This window comes from Rhinatrema bivittatum, chromosome 4 (genome assembly GCF_901001135.1).
Source record: "Rhinatrema bivittatum chromosome 4, aRhiBiv1.1, whole genome shotgun sequence".
NCBI classification, from domain to species: domain Eukaryota; kingdom Metazoa; phylum Chordata; class Amphibia; order Gymnophiona; family Rhinatrematidae; genus Rhinatrema; species Rhinatrema bivittatum.
The window spans coordinates 357,749,441-357,768,408 of NC_042618.1; the positions used below are offsets into that span (position 1 = coordinate 357,749,441).

At 42.7% G+C, this 18,968-nt stretch overlaps 1 protein-coding gene across 1 annotated transcript in view; it reads right to left on the minus strand.

The window, feature by feature from the left end:
• SMURF2 (SMAD specific E3 ubiquitin protein ligase 2) overlaps window positions 1-18,968 on the minus strand; it is a 316,698-nt gene that overhangs the window by 79,095 nt on the left and 218,635 nt on the right. The window lies entirely within an intron of this gene.

Genomic DNA, 18,968 nt, shown 5'->3' on the forward strand with positions numbered 1-18,968 from the left:
CTTGTCCCTTGTACCTGGAACAGTCTGGACCATGGGAATGTGGGGAGGTCACATGCAACTAATTAGCAGAGCTAAACAACATGTCTATCCGCAGTCCTGAACATCTTAAGGCAGTACATTTTTATTTATTTTTTTGAACTACAGAAAACATTTTAAGCTTTATTGCAAACAAATACAAAATTGCATTGTTTGAAGCAAGGGTAATGTTTAAACTTAATACTCCAATGTTAAATTCTTTTGGAAAGACATACTGGAAAATGACTTTCCTAAACAATAAAACCATGAAATTTAAAACTTACCTGTTAATTTCCTTTCCTTTAGTCTTGCCAGACCAGTCCAGACAAGTGGGTTATGCCCCCTTGCCAGCAGATGGAGACAGAGATAAAAAGTTCAAAGCTGACTTCACTCCTCCTCTATGTGTCTGGTGCTGCCTTTAGCTCTTCAGTATCCTATGTCAAAACTAAAACAACAGAAAGCATTTGTCTTGGTTTCCAAATCACCACCACAACCAAAACCTGATGCTAGTTTTCAGGACTTGTCAGAATGATAGCCTTTGATTGCTGTGGCATCCCTGGGTACATTCTGATCTGATCTGGCAGAACGAAAGAGAAGGAAATTAACAGGCAAATTTAAATGTTATCTTCCTTATTGTCTATGCCAGACCAGTCCAGACAAGTAGGACATACCAAAGCTCCACCCAGATAGGGCAGGAGGAAGCCACAATAACTCTCAATTCTCTTGAGTCCAAGGAATAGCTTTTCCTGGCCTGCACACCTACACTGAAATTCTTACAGCAGGGATGCAATACAGATCACAGCACTGCCCTGTCATTATCCTCTAGAAAAGCAGTTTATGATTCTGCTTGCGAGGAGTCCTGTACCCTTATTAAGTGGGCTTGACAACCCTCTGGGACCTGCAAACTCTTGTTGGAGAAGGCCTCAACACTCATCTCCTCAATTCCTCCTGAAATCAATGCCTTATAAACCACTGTGCTTTAATAGGACACTTCAATGACCTATCCAAGAAAAAAATGGTCACCTACAAACATCTCAATGGTGACCCACAACAAGGTGACTTCAATGCCCTACATCACTTGACTTTCTCACCATCATATGTGAGAAAAACCTGTTTCTGAAAGAAGTGAAATACTAACTTTAGAAGAGGGATAGTATTGGTTTCAGAGATACACTTTCAATTTTAAATGAAAGGACACTAAGCAGACCAATTTAAACAAGACAAAGAGTTGCCCTATGAGACTTGAGATGAAGGGAGACCAGAAACTTTCAAAACCAAACACAGGTTCCAAGCTGAGTACACCTTCTGTAGCGGAATACTTGCGTTCTTGACTCCCTAGACTAGAGGAAATTATTCCATTCAAGAGAGTAACCAGACTGCCTCCATGACCATGTCCCCTGCAGCAAGCTACAGCCTGTCTCTGCCTGCTGCACAATTTGCAAGTATGTCTTCTTCCCAGTCTCCTCTGGTAGAAGAACAAAATTGAAGGCATGGATCCTTAAAAGGAAACAGTCTCCTCTGTAAACTGAACTCACAGAGGCTCCAAACTCTAAAATCAGATCTGTTACTTGGACTTTTTTTCATGCCACTGAAAGCTGTAGCCCTATCACTAAGTATCCTTATGTAGACTGGTTCTCCCAACAGCCAAGGCTGTAAACCTTAGAAGATCCCTTTCATTCTCTTCTACAACTTAGAAGAATCTTTTAATTGGGGGAAAGAGTGTAGAAGTACTCCTGTTTGCACATTCAGAAATCGATCTAGGGAATGTCCAGGCTCTTGGTGGGAACAAACAGAAGACTGGATACCAGTCATGGTTCTACAAGGATATCCAAATCGCCAGGGCCCTGCTTTCCTTTTTCAGCTGAAGAACTTGCTCAAATTAGAGATTTGCTGAACTGCCCTGAAATCCTCTCACGTTGGTGCCCCACTTGACTGATAGTAGGGCAGAGGCTGTTTCAGCAAGTCCTTACACTTCAGGGTCCTCAAGTGTGTTACCCCAAACATTTGTCTGTACGACGGCGGTGTTAACCATATAAGCTGCTGCTAGTACTACAGAGGAACTCCATCCCAGACCAAATCTGACCCATCAGAGGGCTATCAGATTCCATCAGCTTGTTCACATCATCTAATAGCATTACATTAACTGCCACCACCTGGGCTGCCTTCTCCTAAGCTAGAAGCCAGGATGTCTAGAACATTAGATGGCTGGCTCAGGCCCTCGCCCTAGATTTGGACCCATTGATTCTCCACTAGAACTCCTGCCCTGGACCATAATTCCCCTCCTAACGTATAAAGCAAATGCCTACTGTGCAAAATAATCATGAAGGAGACTGCAAATTTATTCCCTGCAAGAGACAACTATGAAAAGCCACCTGCTCAGGCTCCTTCTAACCTCCCAAGATAGAGGAAAAATAGCCTTGTGGCGTTGGATTACTTGATATCACCCTGCGAAAAGTACAAATTGAATGAGATGTATGTGAGTCTACACTCAAAGTACTATATTCAGGTCTCTTGCCTTGGAGTTTAGGACTTGCAGAACAGGTCATGCTCAGGGAGGACATGGGAGTTCTGGGCACCAGGAATAAGGCCTTCATCTCTTGAAGTCCAAGGCCATCAGGCCACTTTCTTTAAGGATACAAAAGGGATTCCTTATATGCCAGAAACTGGGAAGGACTAATTGCTGTTTGGGATAATCATCAGTCAGCACAATGTTTCACACCTGCATAAACTTGCCTGCAGCCAAATGGCTTTCTTGCTCTGACTTGTCCTGAGTAGTCAGGCATATGATCAAAGGAGGAACCAGAGTCCCTCTCTGCATAGGGGGACCTTTACAAACCCTTGACCAGCAGGTAGCTGGGATCATGATTAGCACAAGTGGATAATCTGATAGCTGTCAGCAATGGATTCAGGATAATGAATGTGCAAAATATCAGGTAGCAATCCCTGGAGAAGAGTGATTACCTAGGGCTATGAACCAGGGAATCCAGAGATCAAATCCCTCTGCCGCTCCTTGTGACCTTGGGCAAGTCACTTTACCCTCCATTGCCTCAGGTACAAACTGAGGGGCCGATACAATAAGATGTACTTTGAAAACGAGTGCTCATATTGAGCGCCCGTTTTTCTAATGTGCAGGCAGCCACATCCCCTGGGCGCCCGATGCAGTATTTAAATGAGGGGCTGCATAAAAATAATTGTGCTAGGGGAGAATTGTGTGTCCCTAGCACTCAAATACATCGGGCACCCACAATTACAACAGGCACTCAATACAAGCATCTGTTTTTATCCCAATTCTTCTGGCCGATTTTGCTGAGGTTGGTGAAGACGCCCATAGCTAAGCCACCCTTATTTTGGCACCCCAAACGTTGCCAAGGATAATCTAAAGTTCTTCTGTGTAGGGACATGGACAAAGGCTACGAAGGGCTCAAGTAGAAATCCAAAAGGTCCTGCCCAAGCAGGACCACTCAGATTTTTTTTTCTTTTATAACAGGCTAAAGCAATCTACAGCCTCAAAAGCCTAATTTAGTATTAAAAGACCCTCTGAGAAGCTTCACTTGTGTAAAGGGAAAAGAGCAGTTCTGCAGACTGTTTCCTCCATCACTCAGCTATTAGAGAGGGCAGGTTAGAGGAGATGCAACATGCATGTGAGGTCTCCTGCTGAAATAAAAACTCAGTAGAGAACTGGGAGCTGTGTAGGCTTAGCTGTGCCTGAGGGAAAATATGTAATCCCCACAGATAAACAGCCAGGCGTGCTTAATTTATTATTTACTAGCGGTACCCCGCCACGCGTTGCAGTGGCAGAGTCAGGTTCTTTTCCCTCCCTCCCCCTTCCACTTGCTCATTTACCTCAGCCACTCATCCTCCTCCCCCTTGGTCACTCACCCCCCCTTCCCTCCCCTGTCCCCACTCCAACTCTCTCCCCTCACACTCACCTCTCCCCTCATTCTCCCTTCCCTGACACTCACCTCTCCCCTCATTCTCCCTTCCCTGACACTCACCTCCCCCCTCATTCTCCCTCCCCTCACTGTCACCTCCCCCCGCCTACTGCCTACCCTGCAGATCAGAAAACTTTTGTCTTTCTATTTCTGTGGGAACCCCTCCACCCCCCAAAAAAACCCCAATCCCAACCCTTTAAATCAAATAATAACCCCCCTCCTGCCCCCCCCCCAAGACCTGGGAAATTAAAATTGTTGGTGCTACATGTGGTCTGTCCCTGGGCGTCTGTGCACGTTATGTAGCCAAATAGGGGAGTGCCTAACCAAATTTGCACTCCCCAGAGTTTTGTGGTCTGGGGAGGGCTATTTTGGTGCGTTCCCGAGATCGTGCAAGTTTAGTGTATGTATTTGTGTGTGAACCTCCCCCTTCCCCCAAAAAACAACCCTATGAGAAATGTTCTCTTAAGCTAACCACCCCACACTCTCCTGTCCCCCCTCCCCCAGCCCTGCGAAAAACAGTAGCCTCCCCCTGCCCCCCCCAGAGTTGCCGAATGAATGAAACCTGCACCCCCTTGTGACCCCTCCCAAAGATGTTCGCAATAAATTCATTAACACCCCCCACTCTCCAGACCCCCCGAGACCTGATAAAAATGTCAGTCGGTGGAGCGGGGGTTCAGGAGCGGTCCGGGAGCAATGTATTGGCGTTGGTCCGTCGGCTGCGAGCACTGAAACGGGTTCCGATGGCCCTTTGCCCTTACTATGTCAGTGGGGTGGAGCAATGGCAGCGGTAGGTCCTCTGACATAGTAAGGGCAAAGGACCGCCGGCTGCCAGTCCTGAAAATGGCGCCGAGGGGCCCTCGTCCTTACTATGTCACATGGGCTACTGCCGCCATTGGTGTCCCCGAGTGGCATAGTAAGGGAAAGGGCCGTTGGCGCCGTGTTGATTGCTGGCAGCCGACGGCTGTAGTGTAGGAGATGTGTCCTGGACCGGTCCTGGCCCCCCGCTGGAGCCTCCCGGACTTCTGTCATGTTTTGTGTGTGTTGTGAGGGCCTGGGAAGTAAATAAATTTGGCATGTGTGTGGGGGGTGTGAGGAGGGTGGTGGGTGTATTTTATCTGTAAAGGAAATAGTTATCTTCCGGCGAAAAAAGTGCGCGAATGTGTTAAAATGGAAGTGAAACGTGGACCTGGACTGGCGAAATGATTAGTGTAGCGTGTGTTAGTGTAAGGTGTAACAGATGGCGCTTATGTCCAGCAGATGTCGCTGTTTTCCGAAAAAAATCTTTAAACCTATTTTACCTGTCACAGGTGTGACATTTCTTGAAGTCGAGGGAGATTGAGTGTTGGAGTGCTATTCTCCACAGCAACCATTTCTAGCTCCCCCAGTTTTAATTCTATTGACTATTTTGGCTGCGTTGTCTTGCACCGAAGCAACAAGGTCGGATATCTTTTCAATGACTACAGCAAGTTCACTGCTGATCGTGTAGGTGAACTTGGTAGAAAAAGCTTCAAAAAGCTGCTTTAGCTATGAGTTAACATCCAGCGGAGTTGCAAGCATGGGCCACTCTTCCTTTTCCGTGGCCCGTTCCTCCACCTCGCCCCCCCTACCAGCCTGAGTCTTTTTACCAGATCAGAGCGACTTAACTGATCAGCACACATGGCCAGCAGGGATTTTGGAACAAGTTCTTTAGACATGGCAGAAGTGAGAAAAGTTTATTGTTAGATCCAAGGATGACGGAAGATTTAGATCAGAGGCCTAGGAGCGCGAGCAGGGCCCATCCTTTCACTTAGAAGTGCATCATGTGACCCTGTTTGCTTTTTTGACTGCTGCAGCACACTGAGCCGATGATGTCAATATATTAACCACTATGACGCCTAGATCTTTTTCCTGGGTGGTAGCTCTTAATGTGGAACCTAACATTGTGTAACTACAGCATGGGTTATTTTTCGCTAAATGCATCACCTTGCACTTGTCCACATTAAATTTCATCTGCCATTTGGATGTCTAATCTTCCAGTCTCACAAGATCCTCCTGCAATTTATCACAATCCGCTTGTGATTTAATACTCTGAATAATTTTGTATCATCTGCAAATTTGATTACCTCACTCATTGTATTCCTTTCTAGATCATGTATAAATATATTTATATATATATTTATAGTTTTCCTCACTGGATCATTTGATTATTGTTTCTTGTTTCCCTTGTTTTAACTCAGTTATCGTTCCATGTAAAGGCCTTTGCCTATTAGTTCTAAGTTAATTGTAAACCGATACGATGTGCAAACGGTTATCGGTATATAAAAAAAAAAAATGCCAAATAAATAAATAAATATTGAAAAGCACTGGTCCGAGTACAGATCCCTGAGGCATTCCACTATTTACCCTTTTCCATTGAGAAAACTGACTATTTAATCATACTCTATTTCCTGTCTTTTAACAGTTTGTAATCCATGATAAGACATCGCATCCTATCCCATGACTTTTTAGTTTTCTTAGAAGCCTCTCATGAGGAACTTTGTCAAACGCCTTCTGAAAATCCATATACACTATATCTACTAGTTCATCTTTTCCACATAAGCCAAAATTAGATGCCCAAATAAGAGGGGGAACAGTAAGAGCCGTGGGGCAAGGCTAACAAAATAAGTAATAAAATTCAGAAAAAAAAAGATGAAAACTTCCGAGCTGAACACTACCCATTAATCACAAATACCCATATAACAGGGGCAAGCTACAATACATGCTATATTTGGCAATTATAAATTCTCTCCATTGTGTCAGAATAAAAAAGAAACTTGGAAGCATCTAAGGTTATGACACATTTACCAGGATGACGAATGATGCAAGTAGCACCTAGAGACAATACTTCAGATTTTGTGTCTCTTGTGTGACTCTAGCTAAATCAGGAAAAATCCAATTTTTCTGTTTTTTGAATAAAACATCTTTAAGGCAAAATATAGATGGAAAATATTGTTGTGATTCTGCTTGAAGACAAAAGTCACAGGCAGAGTAGCTCACCCAGCCACATTTTCCTCACCAGAATTCTCCAGGAAATTTGATAAATCAGTGGGAACCTCCATCAAAGCAACACCAGTAGCTTTCATAGGCAAATAGTAAATCTTCTCAATAGGAGATATAGCAGTTTTTAGGATTAACAAAACTTCCGTTAAATAGCAGGTAAAGAGCTCAGATGGAGAAATCAAAGAGATTTGAGGAAAATTAAGGACTCTCAAATTCAAGGATTTAAGAGAATTCTCAATATTTTCAATGCTTCGAGAAGATAAAGAGAAATCTTTGATCATATTAATCTGTACCTCTTGAACTTGCATTGAGGAAGTCTCTACCTCAGATATCTTCTCACAAGTTAGAATTGAAATTTTGAATGCAAATCTGTAGTTAGAACAAAGAATGACACCGATTTTTCAATGGCCATCATAACTGTCCACAAGCTTTCAAAGTTATCACTGCAGGTTTTTAAAAAAAAATCTTAGACCGAAGATAAGAAATAAGAGCCAAAGACTGAGGTGAAAATATATTTGAACTTACATCAGATGTCCCAGTCAGCATAGCAGAGTATGCAGCCAATGCCTCTGCATTATCTAGCAGTTCCAGATCCACTCCCAACAAACTCAGCTGCGACTCCTTCGTCGACCGAGAGGGAAAGGCACTGCCTGATGATGCTGCGAGAATCTTGGAACTTTTGACCCACTTCGATTAGTCATCCATGAAGAAGGCAGCGCTGCTGGGAGGCCACGATGGGGATCGGCAGTTGGGGCTGAATGAAACTTCAGCTGCCGATGGACTGGCCTCCCCACTTCCAGCCAAGTCAGACTTCTCTGCTGCTACTTGGGTGAGTGCATGTTCCAGCATGGTGGATGCCAAAGAGTAGCCAACGTTATAAATGGCTTCCCCTTCCTAACAGTTCCTTTTCTTTTCCTCATTTAAAAAGAAAATTGAGACAGAAGATAAAGATAAATGGGTAAAATCATGGGAACTGCTGTGGACATGTCTGCTCAGGGTTGGCCATCTTGGGTTCCTCTTGCTTTTTCCCCTTTTTGATCCTTTACCATTCAGACTAAATGAATATAAAAGTTTCCATATCTAAACCAACACCCAGGCCTCCAATTTCTCTTACACAACATCTCCCCACCTCTGTTCTTATCACATCCCTCTACATCTGTCTCAAACAAGCTTAGATTCTGCCACATTTTTGGTCTCTACCACCTCATTTCTCTAAGCCTTCCTCCTGCCAACTTCATATCATGACCACTTGTCCTTGAATTCAGTTTTTAATGGAAAATGCCTTCTTACACTATACTGAACCTTGCTAAATATTTGAATGTTGCTATCATATCCCGCTTTCCCTTCATTCCTCCAGCAAGCACAATTTGAATTCCTTATGTTTCTGTTTAGGATTTGTGCTGCAAGTTCTGTATCAAGTTGGTAGCCCTTCTCTGAACTGCTTCTATCCTTTCAATGACCTTACAAAGATACCGCCTCCAGAACTATACAGTACTTAAAGTGACACTAGCAGGCTATACAAAGACAATATTACCTCTCTTTTCCTGCTAATGACTTCGCTTGTTATATACCTGAGCTATTCCAGCTGCTTTATTACACTGACTGGCAACCTTCAGGTCATCTGAGATGATTACTCTGAGGTCTTTCCTGTTTAGTATGTCATAACATTGCCCATGGCTTGACGGAATTTCACAGAAGAGGAAAATGATACAGAAAAAAAGCCAGCAAGAACAGTTTCATTAGCCCTGATTTTCTCTGATGAATGGTTAATGGCACCTTGAGCCACAATACATCACGAATATAGTAGTGTCATGAACCAATCTGGGGTGCATTTAGTCTTATAAAAGGGTAGGTTGTATATCAGATGTCCATCATTGATACAAAGCCTTTTGGGCATCTGGATTGGTGTCCAGACAAAACCTGCAGTGTTATGAAGCAGCATTATACAATGTCATGTTTGTCTCCTGGTTCCCCTAAGGAGTTTTATGCAAATATCAAAGCAGCATCTTACTCACTAGAAATCAAAGACAAAAATCTGCTTTAGCTACAAGTTTGATAACCAACTACTGCCACAATTATGTGGGAAAATTTCAATCAGCCTGCACTAAAACAAAGTCCATAGGTACATTTTATCTGCAGACTTTGTATTAAAGAGATGTACATGGGGAAATTTGTACTTGCTTTTTATGTGGGTACTTTTTTCATGGAACACATCACACATACAACTGAAAATGCAAATCTGTGTGTTCTGTTTTCCTCCCTTGACCTAAACATGCCCATGGGAATGCCTCTTCTCAAAGCAGTTAAAAGTTGTACATTAGCCGCACTGAAGGAGAGTACTTTTCAGACAGCCAATTAACATGGAGAAAATGCTTTTCACCCATGTAAATTGCTTAGAAAATAGCTCTTTTATATAGTGTGGATAAGTATTCACATTTTGGCTTTTATCTAGGTAACAAAAAGTTACCTCGACAAAGTCTTTTGAATATGGACCTCACAAGGGACTTTAGTGGCAGAGAAAATGAAAAAGACCAACAATGATCAAGTAAAACTTGTCAGCACTGTAGGGAGGTACAAATGGCCAGAATGGGTGAATCAACGGGTGTCCTTTACTATTTATTTTATTCATTTAGGTGTTTTATATGCCGTCGTTCCAAAAGAAGATCATAATGGTTTACACACCAATAATCATATCCTTGTTCAGTTTTCACAATCTGGGTTAGCATTCATACAATGGGCCAACAATACATCAGTAAATGGATTCAAGGTCATATTCATTCATTTGTTTCATATGTCAATATAATATTGTGTACAAGTTCTAATTCTTCTTACATTATATTTTATATAGCTTTATACTATACTAATTGCTCATTATGGGCCAGATTTTAAAAGCCCTGCGCGCGTAAATCTGGCCGGATTTACGCGCGCAGGGCACTCGCGTGCCGGCGCGCCTATTTTGCATAGGCCACCGGCGCGCACACAGCCCCGGGACGCGTGTAAGTCCCGGGGCTTCGTAAAAGGGGCGGGGAGGGGTGTGTCTGGGATCAGGGAGCAGTTCGGGGCGGGACCGGGGGCGTGGCGCCGGCCTGGGGGCGTGGTCGAGGCCTCCGGACCAGCCCCCGGGTCGGGTGATGGCGCGCGCAGATTTACACCTGCTTTCAGCAGGTGTAAATCTGCCAACAAAGGTAGGGGGGAGGGTTTAGATAGGGCCGGGGGGGGGGTGGAAAGAAAGTTCCCTCTGAGGCCGCTCCGATTTCAGAGTGGCCTCGGAGGGAACAGGCAGCGCGTGCCGGGCTCGGCATGCGCAGGTTGCACAAATGTGCACCCCCTTGCGCGCGCCAACCCCGGATTTTATAAGATACACGCAGCTACTGGTCCTGACAGTGAATTTATCTGCTTATTAGTGTTTTATGTTAAGTCAAACATTTTTAAAGAGCAGAGGTGGAGGAGAAGGGAGTATTGCATTTACCTGGAACTGTTTTTTCCTATCTTGCCTGCCTATAGCAAAATTCGGGAGTAAGGGATTTGCCCCGACGGCACCACTACAATCGACTTCTGGGATTGACATCATCAAGGGCCCTCATAAAAACCCAGAGCTTTGCGGCAATACTCGAGGTAGAGGAGAAGGGAGTATTGCATTTACCTGGAACTGTTTTTTCCTATCTTGCCTGCCTATAGCGAAATCCGGGGGTAAGGGATTTGCTCCGACGGCACCACTACAATCACTTCCAGGACTGATGCCATCAAGGAGGGCCCTCATAAAAACCCGGAGCTTTGCGGCACGCAGCAGCTGCCGGCGCACCGCCCAGAGCACCACCCAAGCCGGCGTGCCTAAGGGGTGATGTAATTAATTATTGATACTTAACTCCCAAGATCTCCTCCACATAAAGTAAGTAAATCACAGTTTTATTCTTCCTTTGCCACTCCCTTCAAACCGCCTCTGTTTTTATATAAGTCTCCTTAAAGAAACAGACAGGTCAAGCCAGTAACGAGTGGTAGGAAGAGCTGCGTTAGTGCCCGGCGCACCTGCGGTTGCCGCACGCACAGTCCAGCTCACCTACTGCTCGATCTTGTATGTAAATAGCTTGCAAATGCAAGCTGCGTCTAAGAAGCATCCGTGAAGCGTTAGGCCCGCGCAACCCATTTTACTGTATAGAGCGCTATACAGCGCCTAAACAGTAACCTGGGTGCGCGCGCCTAACGCTTCACGGACACGCTGGTATCTGTCATTTCAAATGTCATTTGAAATGACAGGTACCAGGAAGTGGACGGTTCTCCTACGCTCACCTGCCCTGGCAGGTCTATTGTTGGTGGTTTGATTATCGTATCTCTTCGTAGCCACACAATGTTGGGGGGGTTTTTTGGGTTAAGCATTAGTTTCAGTTGAGAAAGTTTTGATGTATTGTGTTCATGATGGTTGATAGGGTTGCTGCAGTTTTTTCCAGTGTTTTGTCAAAAGGGGTATAGAATTGTATGTCATCTGCCTAGAGGAAGAACTTGAGTCCAAGATTTGCTAGCAGTGTACAGAAGGGTAGCAAATAAACGTTGAATAGTGTGGCTGAGAGTGCTGAACTCTGGGGGACACATGAAGGTGTCAGAAATGTGATTTCCCATTTTGACTTGGAATGTTCTATCTTCTAGAAAGGAGGAGAACCATTTGTTAACATTTCCATCTATTCAGATTTTTCTCCATTGATGGCACAGTAGGGTATGGTCAACTGTGTTGAAAGCTGCTGTTAGATCAATTAGTACCAGTATAGTACTACTAACGTCTTTTATGTTTCTATTTACCACTGTTGCTAATTTTCTATTGAAAGTTGCTGAAGCCACCACACTTATGAAAGGAACTTGCAGAAGGAGTTCCTTGTTTTTTCTGCCATTGGACATGTGATAACGGTTGAACACATACTGTAGTACAAGAGAAAGAGTTAAGTTATTTATAATATTTGATATGCCACCTTTTCCTAAAGATAAGTCCAAGGTGGATTACATGAGGTAACTAGGCACTGGATAATAAGTAATGGATATGATATACAGATACAAGATAGACTGCAAGTAAATATATCAGAAGTGGGTGTGTTGGGTATAAATTGCATATATATAGTTAGTAGTAAGTTAAACATCAGCAATGTGAGAGATATGAAGAACCAGTTGGATAGAGGTAGCCCAGAAGTAGGCAAACCACGTGGTTTTCGCATTTAGAAAGACTTCCAGTGTAGGCAGGTATTATTGGATGAGTCTCTGATGTGAAGACCTAGCTAAACAGCCAAGGTCTGATTTTTTTTCTAGAAGGTGAGGTAACAAATTTCCAGGCACAGCATTAGCAGTAGATCATTCCATATTTTAGGGGCAGAGAAGCATGCATGTTAGTCTAGCTGAAGCCAGTGGTGGGGAGAAGAGAAGTGCCTATTGGTAGGACTGATGTTCCCTCATGAGGGTGTAGGAGAGCAGAAGTTGAGAAAGATATTCAGGGGCCAGCTGATTCACACATCTGAAGACAAAGCAAAGCATTTTAAACTTTACCCTGCTCTCAACTGGGAACCAGTGTAGCTGACGCAAAATTGATGGAACATGGTCGATAGATTTGGCCCTTATCAAAAATCTAGCTTTTGTACTTTTCAAAAGTTGGAGACATTTAAGATTGTATTGTGTGATGCCATGGAATAGAACATTACAGTAATTGATGCAGTTGCTGATCAGTGAGTGAGTAATTGATGCAGTGCTGATCAGTGAGTCGATATTTTACTGGGTTTAGTGCAAAGACTTCCAGCACTGATTGTTAGGCAATAAGAACATAAGAACATAAGAAAATGCCATACTGGGTCAGACCAAGGGTCCATCAAGCCCAGCATCCTGTTTCCAACAGTGGCCAATCCAGGCCATAAGAACCTGGCAAGTACCCAAAAACTAAGTCTATTCCATGTAACCATTGCTAATGGCAGTGGCTATTCTCTAAGTGAACTTAATAGCAGGTAATGGACTTCTCCTCCAAGAACTTATCCAATCCTTTTTTAAACACAGCTATACTAACTGCACGAACCACATTCTCTGGCAACAAATTCCAGAGTTTAATTGTGCGTTGAGTAAAAAAGAACTTTCTCCGATTAGTTTTAAATGTGCCCCATGCTAACTTCATGGAGTGTCCCCTAGTCCTTCTACTATCCGAAAGAGTAAATAACCGATTCACATCTACCCGTTCTAGACCTCTCATGATTTTAAACACCTCTATCATATCCCCCCTCAGTCGTCTCTTCTCCAAGCTGAAAAGTCCTAACCTCTTTAGTCTTTCCTCATAGGGGAGTTGTTCCATTCCCCTTATCATTTTGGTAGCCCTTCTCTGTACCTTCTCCATCGCAATTATATCTTTTTTGAGATGCGGCGACCAGAATTGTACACAGTATTCAAGGTGCGGTCTCACCATGGAGCGATACAGAGGCATTATGACATTTTCCATTTTATTCATCATTCCTTTTCTAATAATTCCCAACATTCTGTTTGCTTTTTTGACTGCCGCAGCACACTGAACCGACGATTTCAATGTGTTATCCACTATGACACCTAGATCTCTTTCTTGGGTTGTAGCACCTAATATGGAACCCAACATCGTGTAATTATAGCATGGGTTATTTTTCCCTATATGCATCACCTTGCACTTATCCACAATAAATTTCATCTGCCATTTGGATGCCCAATTTTCCAGTCTCACAAGGTCTTCCTGCAATTTATCACAATCTGCTTGTGATTTAACTACTCTGCACAATTTTGTGTCATCTGCAAATTTGATTATCTCACTCGTCGTATTTCTTTCCAGATCATTTATAAATATATTGAACAGTAAGGGTCCCAATACAGATCCCTGAGGCACTCCACTGTCCACTCCCTTCCACTGAGAAAATTGCCCATTTAATCCTACTCTCTGTTTCCTGTCTTTTAGCCAGTTTGCAATCCACGAAAGGACATCGCCACCTATCCCATGACTTTTTACTTTTCCTAGAAGCCTCTCATGAGGAACTTTGTCAAACGCCTTCTGAAAATCCAAGTATACTATATCTACCGGTTCACCTTTATCCACATGTTTATTAACTCCTTCAAAAAAGTGAAGCAGATTTGTGAGGCAAGACTTGCCCTGGGTAAAGCCATGCTGACTTTGTTCCATTAAACCATGTCTTTCTATATGTTCTGTGATTTTGATGTTTAGAACACTTTCCACTATTTTTCCTGGCACTGAAGTCAGGCTAACCGGTCTGTAGTTTCCCGGATCGCCCCTGGAGCCCTTTTTAAATATTGGGGTTACATTTGCTATCCTCCAGTCTTCAGGTACAATGGATGATTTTAATGATAATGATAATGATAGCTGCAATAACACAATACTGTATAGTTAGCAAGTAAGTGTAGATGCATGAAAGCATGGGCACTTGCCCAGCTGGAAACAGATTTCTAGAGAGAGAGCGCACTGTTAAGAGGGGCACTTTCAACTCAGGTTGGGTTTTTTGGGGGGGGGGGGGGGGGCGGGCAGACCATGTAACATCACACCCTCCAAAACCCACCCTGAGTTGGGAAATATAGAGAATATAGAGAATGTCAGAATGTCTCTCTCTCTCTCTCTGGCGTTCAGGATCCTCTGGCACAAAATCTCTAGACTTGCGCTTCATCAGGATCTGTAGTAAAGTTACATAGATAACATGGCATGCGTTGCCATATTCAGCCTTGCAAAATTCGGGGGGTGGGGTGGGTTATATGCATTAAGTCTTGGCCCCACCCTAGAATGCCCATTCCTCACACCTTTTCTGCCTCCTTATGCTTGACGTGTGCACAGGTATATACACGTGTACTTCCTGGACCTACATATGCGTATATGGGGCCATTTTTGCTCAAGCAATGCTTTTAAAATCTATCTACAAGTCACTTTGATTAATAGCAGTTTATGGACTTATCCTCAAGGAACATATCCAAACTTTTTTTAAACCCAGCTACACTACCTGCCCTAAACATATCATCTGGCAATGAATTCCAGAGCTTAATTGTGATAAGAGTGAAAAAGAATTATCTCCGATTTGTTTTAAATATGCTATTTATTAACTTTATGGAGTGCTCCCTATTCCTTCTATTATCTAAAAGAGTAAATAACTGATTCACATTTACCGGTTCTAGTCCTCTCATGATTTTATAGACCTCTATCATATCCCCCACTCAGCCAACATCTCTATTACTCCCATTTACATCTGGGAGTTAGGAAGATTGAGCTCAAGAAGACTGAGCTCCTGAAGTTACTCAATACAGAAAAATGTATTAAATGTGCAGAGTGTAAAAGAGGTTAGCATGGTTTATGTGTGTCCACTCAAATAGAAGGCATTGGACCTGAAACTCAATAATTTAATTTTAAATCCCAGTTTCTACTCAAATACTTTCTAAATAACTATGTTAAAAAACGATTAGTATTTAATTACTGTAAGTGAATTGCAGATATGACCCCTTACAGCTATCAAAGGAAATGTTGCATTCTTTTAATTCCTGTTTGAAAGATATGTAATAAAAGGTCTCTATTCTAATAGAACTGGTAAGATCATTCCACGTCACTATGCCAAACCACTAATTCAAAAAACTTTCTTCTAAGCAGCATCTCTCAGTCTTGCAACTTAACATTCTGTTTACAATGTCATAATTATTTGAAAAATAAAAATTCATACTTTAATAATTAAAATAAATTGTACGGCTTGCAGGACATCCCTCGACTAGTGAGACATCTCTCTCAAGTCACCAGATCCCCTTAGCTTCATAGCCATCAACAGCAGGGCACAGGAGATGCAACACTTGACATGCGACATCTTATGAGTCGTGCTGTGGATACATCTCAAATATAAATATTTCTGACATATACATAAAGCTTTGTTTACATAGAGAAAAAACATACAAAATCCAAGGAAAAGCAAGTTTGCTTCCTGTAAACTGTGTTCTCTGTAGACAGCAGGATGAATTAGTCATGACACATGGGTGACATCATCCGACGGCACTGAACAGGCTTTTCTCTCTTAGCTCATACAGCTTTGCTCTACTGAGTATGTGCAGGAGTTCCAGCATGGATGTTACCTCATGAGCAACTCAGTAGTCTATTCTTCAGGGAGGCAGGTATTTAGCATGGCTAATACATCCTGCTATCTAGAGAGAACATTATTTACAGTAAGCAAATGTGTTTTCTCCATCAATAAGCAGGGTTGAATTAGCTATGACACATAGGGAGTCCGAAGCCGAGGGCTGCTGTGGAACACTTACTGAAAAAGCAAACTGAATTCCACCGTGGAGAAAAGACTACTGGGTGAACAGGCTATGTAAAACTGCTTGCCCAAATTTAGTCACTTCTTGATAGATTGTCCAGACAATAATAGGACATGATGGTGTGTGCTGACAACCAGGTTCCAGCTTTACAGGTATCTTTAATAGACACGGCTCACAGGTAAGCCCCTGAAATAGCCATGGCTCCCACTTGATGAGCCTTAACTGGGTCTGTAATCTGGAGGCCAGCAAGTGTATAGCAATGCAGTCTGCTAGCCAAATGGACAATGCATGCTTGCCAACTGCTATGCCCAGTAGGTTAGAATTGTAGGAGATAAATAATCATGAGCCCTGATGATGTGCCTGAGTCCTCTTTCGGTAGTAAGTCAAGGCTCTCATACAGTCCAAGGAATGAAAGGCTCTCTCACCTTCATGTACATGTGGCAATGGAAAGAATGTAGGTAACATGATGGCTTGATTTAGATGAAAAGTTGACACCACTTTTAGTAGGAACTTTGGATGGTTGCAGAGCATCACTCTATTGTGGAAGTATTGCATATAAGAAGAGTAATGAACTAATGCCTGATGCTCACTGACTGGCATACATCATCACAACAAGGTATAATACTTTCCATGTGAGAAGCTTCAATGAAGCGGACTCTAATGGCTCAAAGGGTGGCTTCATAAGCTGTGCCAGAATGACGTTAAGATTCCATGGAAGAGATGGTTTGGCCACCAGAGATTTAGTATGCCAGAGACCTTTCATAAACCTTCACACTAAAGGATGAATGGATATTGGTTTACTGTCTACCTAAACATGGTAGGCTGTTAAGACACTGAGATGCACCTTAACTGATGATATATGAGGAAAGGGAGAACAGGTACTGAATCCTGAGGAAAGGGAGAACAGGTACTGAAGTAGCTCCCACAATTTGCAAGCGAACGGATCCAGGGAGCTTCATTGACACCAGGATGAAAACAGTTTCCAATTAAAGTTATAAGCCCTTCTAGTTGAGGGCTTCCTGGAGAATACTACTATGTCTTACCTCCTTGGGTAAGGAAAGAGATGTGATCATCAAGCACAAAACATTCAGGCTGTCAAGTTGAGAGAAATGAGGTTTGGATGATATAGACAACCCTCTTCTTGATTCAATAAAGATGAATAGCCCCTAAAAGAATTGGGAGATGATGGACAGTTGTACTAGGTATGAGAGCCACACTTGTTTGGGTCATGCTGGAGCCATAAGTATCAGGTGGGTTTGGAACTTGAGCACTTCTTGCACTATCCTGGCTATTAAGGGAATGAGTTGAAAAGCATACATGGGATCTGCATTCCAGGTGAGCAAAAAAGTGTCTGGAGCAGACCCGTTTGCTTGAAGAAATGGAACAAAATCTTTTCACTTTTCTGTTTTCCTCCGAGATGAAGAGATCGATTACTGGATGACTCCTAAAGGTCGAACAGCTTGTTGGCTATTTGATGTAAAGACCATATATGAGGTTGAAACACTCTGTGGAGGCAATATGCCAACATGTTGGAAATCCCTGTAAGGTAGGTTGCTTGCAGAACAGCTTGATGGTCGCACATCCATTCCCATAGCCTTATGGCCTCTTGGCACAAACATGGCTAACTTGGTTTTCCATCTGGATGAGAATTCTTGCTCCTGAAGAGAGATGAGAAAGCACTCAAGGTATGTCTGAATGCTCAAAGCTCCAACAGACTGATTTGAAACTGTCATTCCACTGATGACCAAGGTCTCTGAGTTCAGAAAAGACCTGTGTGTGCACCCCATCCCTTGGTAGTCGTATTTGTAACTAATATTACTTGATGGAGGAGGAGATAGAGGGGGGTCTAACATCAATGGGGCTCTCTTTTCATTCCCTGCAAGATATTCAACAGAATTGTCAGGGGTTGAGTTAACTGGTCAACTCAAAACAAAATAGGCAGATGAATTAAAAATGATTGCTCAAAAACAATAAAGTAACATTCACCATAAACATTCTTGTTAAGTCTTGTTAATTGAACCTCGGTATATAAAAAAAGTTATAAACAAACAGATTATTTTCTTCTAAAATCTGAATCCACTTAATTCTTGATTACAAGGAGGAAAAGACCTCAGGACCGAGCATGCACTTGTTATAAAAAACTTAGAAACATGTTTAGGTGATTTCAGTCACAGGTCAAAAACCTTCAAACTTTATTATATGCAAAAAAACTTTATTTTTTTAACTTCTTTTTTCTATAAAATTTTCATTGCTTTTAATTTATAAGAAAAAACAAACATCTGGATGCTGTGCGTTTGAATAAAAGATTCACCAGTTTAACTTTAACCATTGCTGGTTATGCTCAACTGCATTTAGAAATTAAGGACATCAGAGAGTAAACAGGATCCATTGTCTCTAGATGAAGGCCTCACTCAAATAGCCTTGCTGGGGAAATAGCTCTTGAGATAGGAGTAGATCCTATCTCAAGAGCCTACTACATCCCCCCCGATTTCCGTACAGTGCTTCAAACTACAATCTTCGCCAAGACTGACTACTGCAATTCCCTACTTCTCGGCCTACCCAACAATGCCATCCATCCCATTCAAATCCTGCAAAACACCACAGCCCGGATATTGACCAACTTACGTAAACATGACCATATTACCCCTGTTCTAAAAGATTTACATTGGCTTCCAATAGCTTCCCGCATACAATATAAGGCGCTCTCTCTAATCCATAAGGCCTTATACA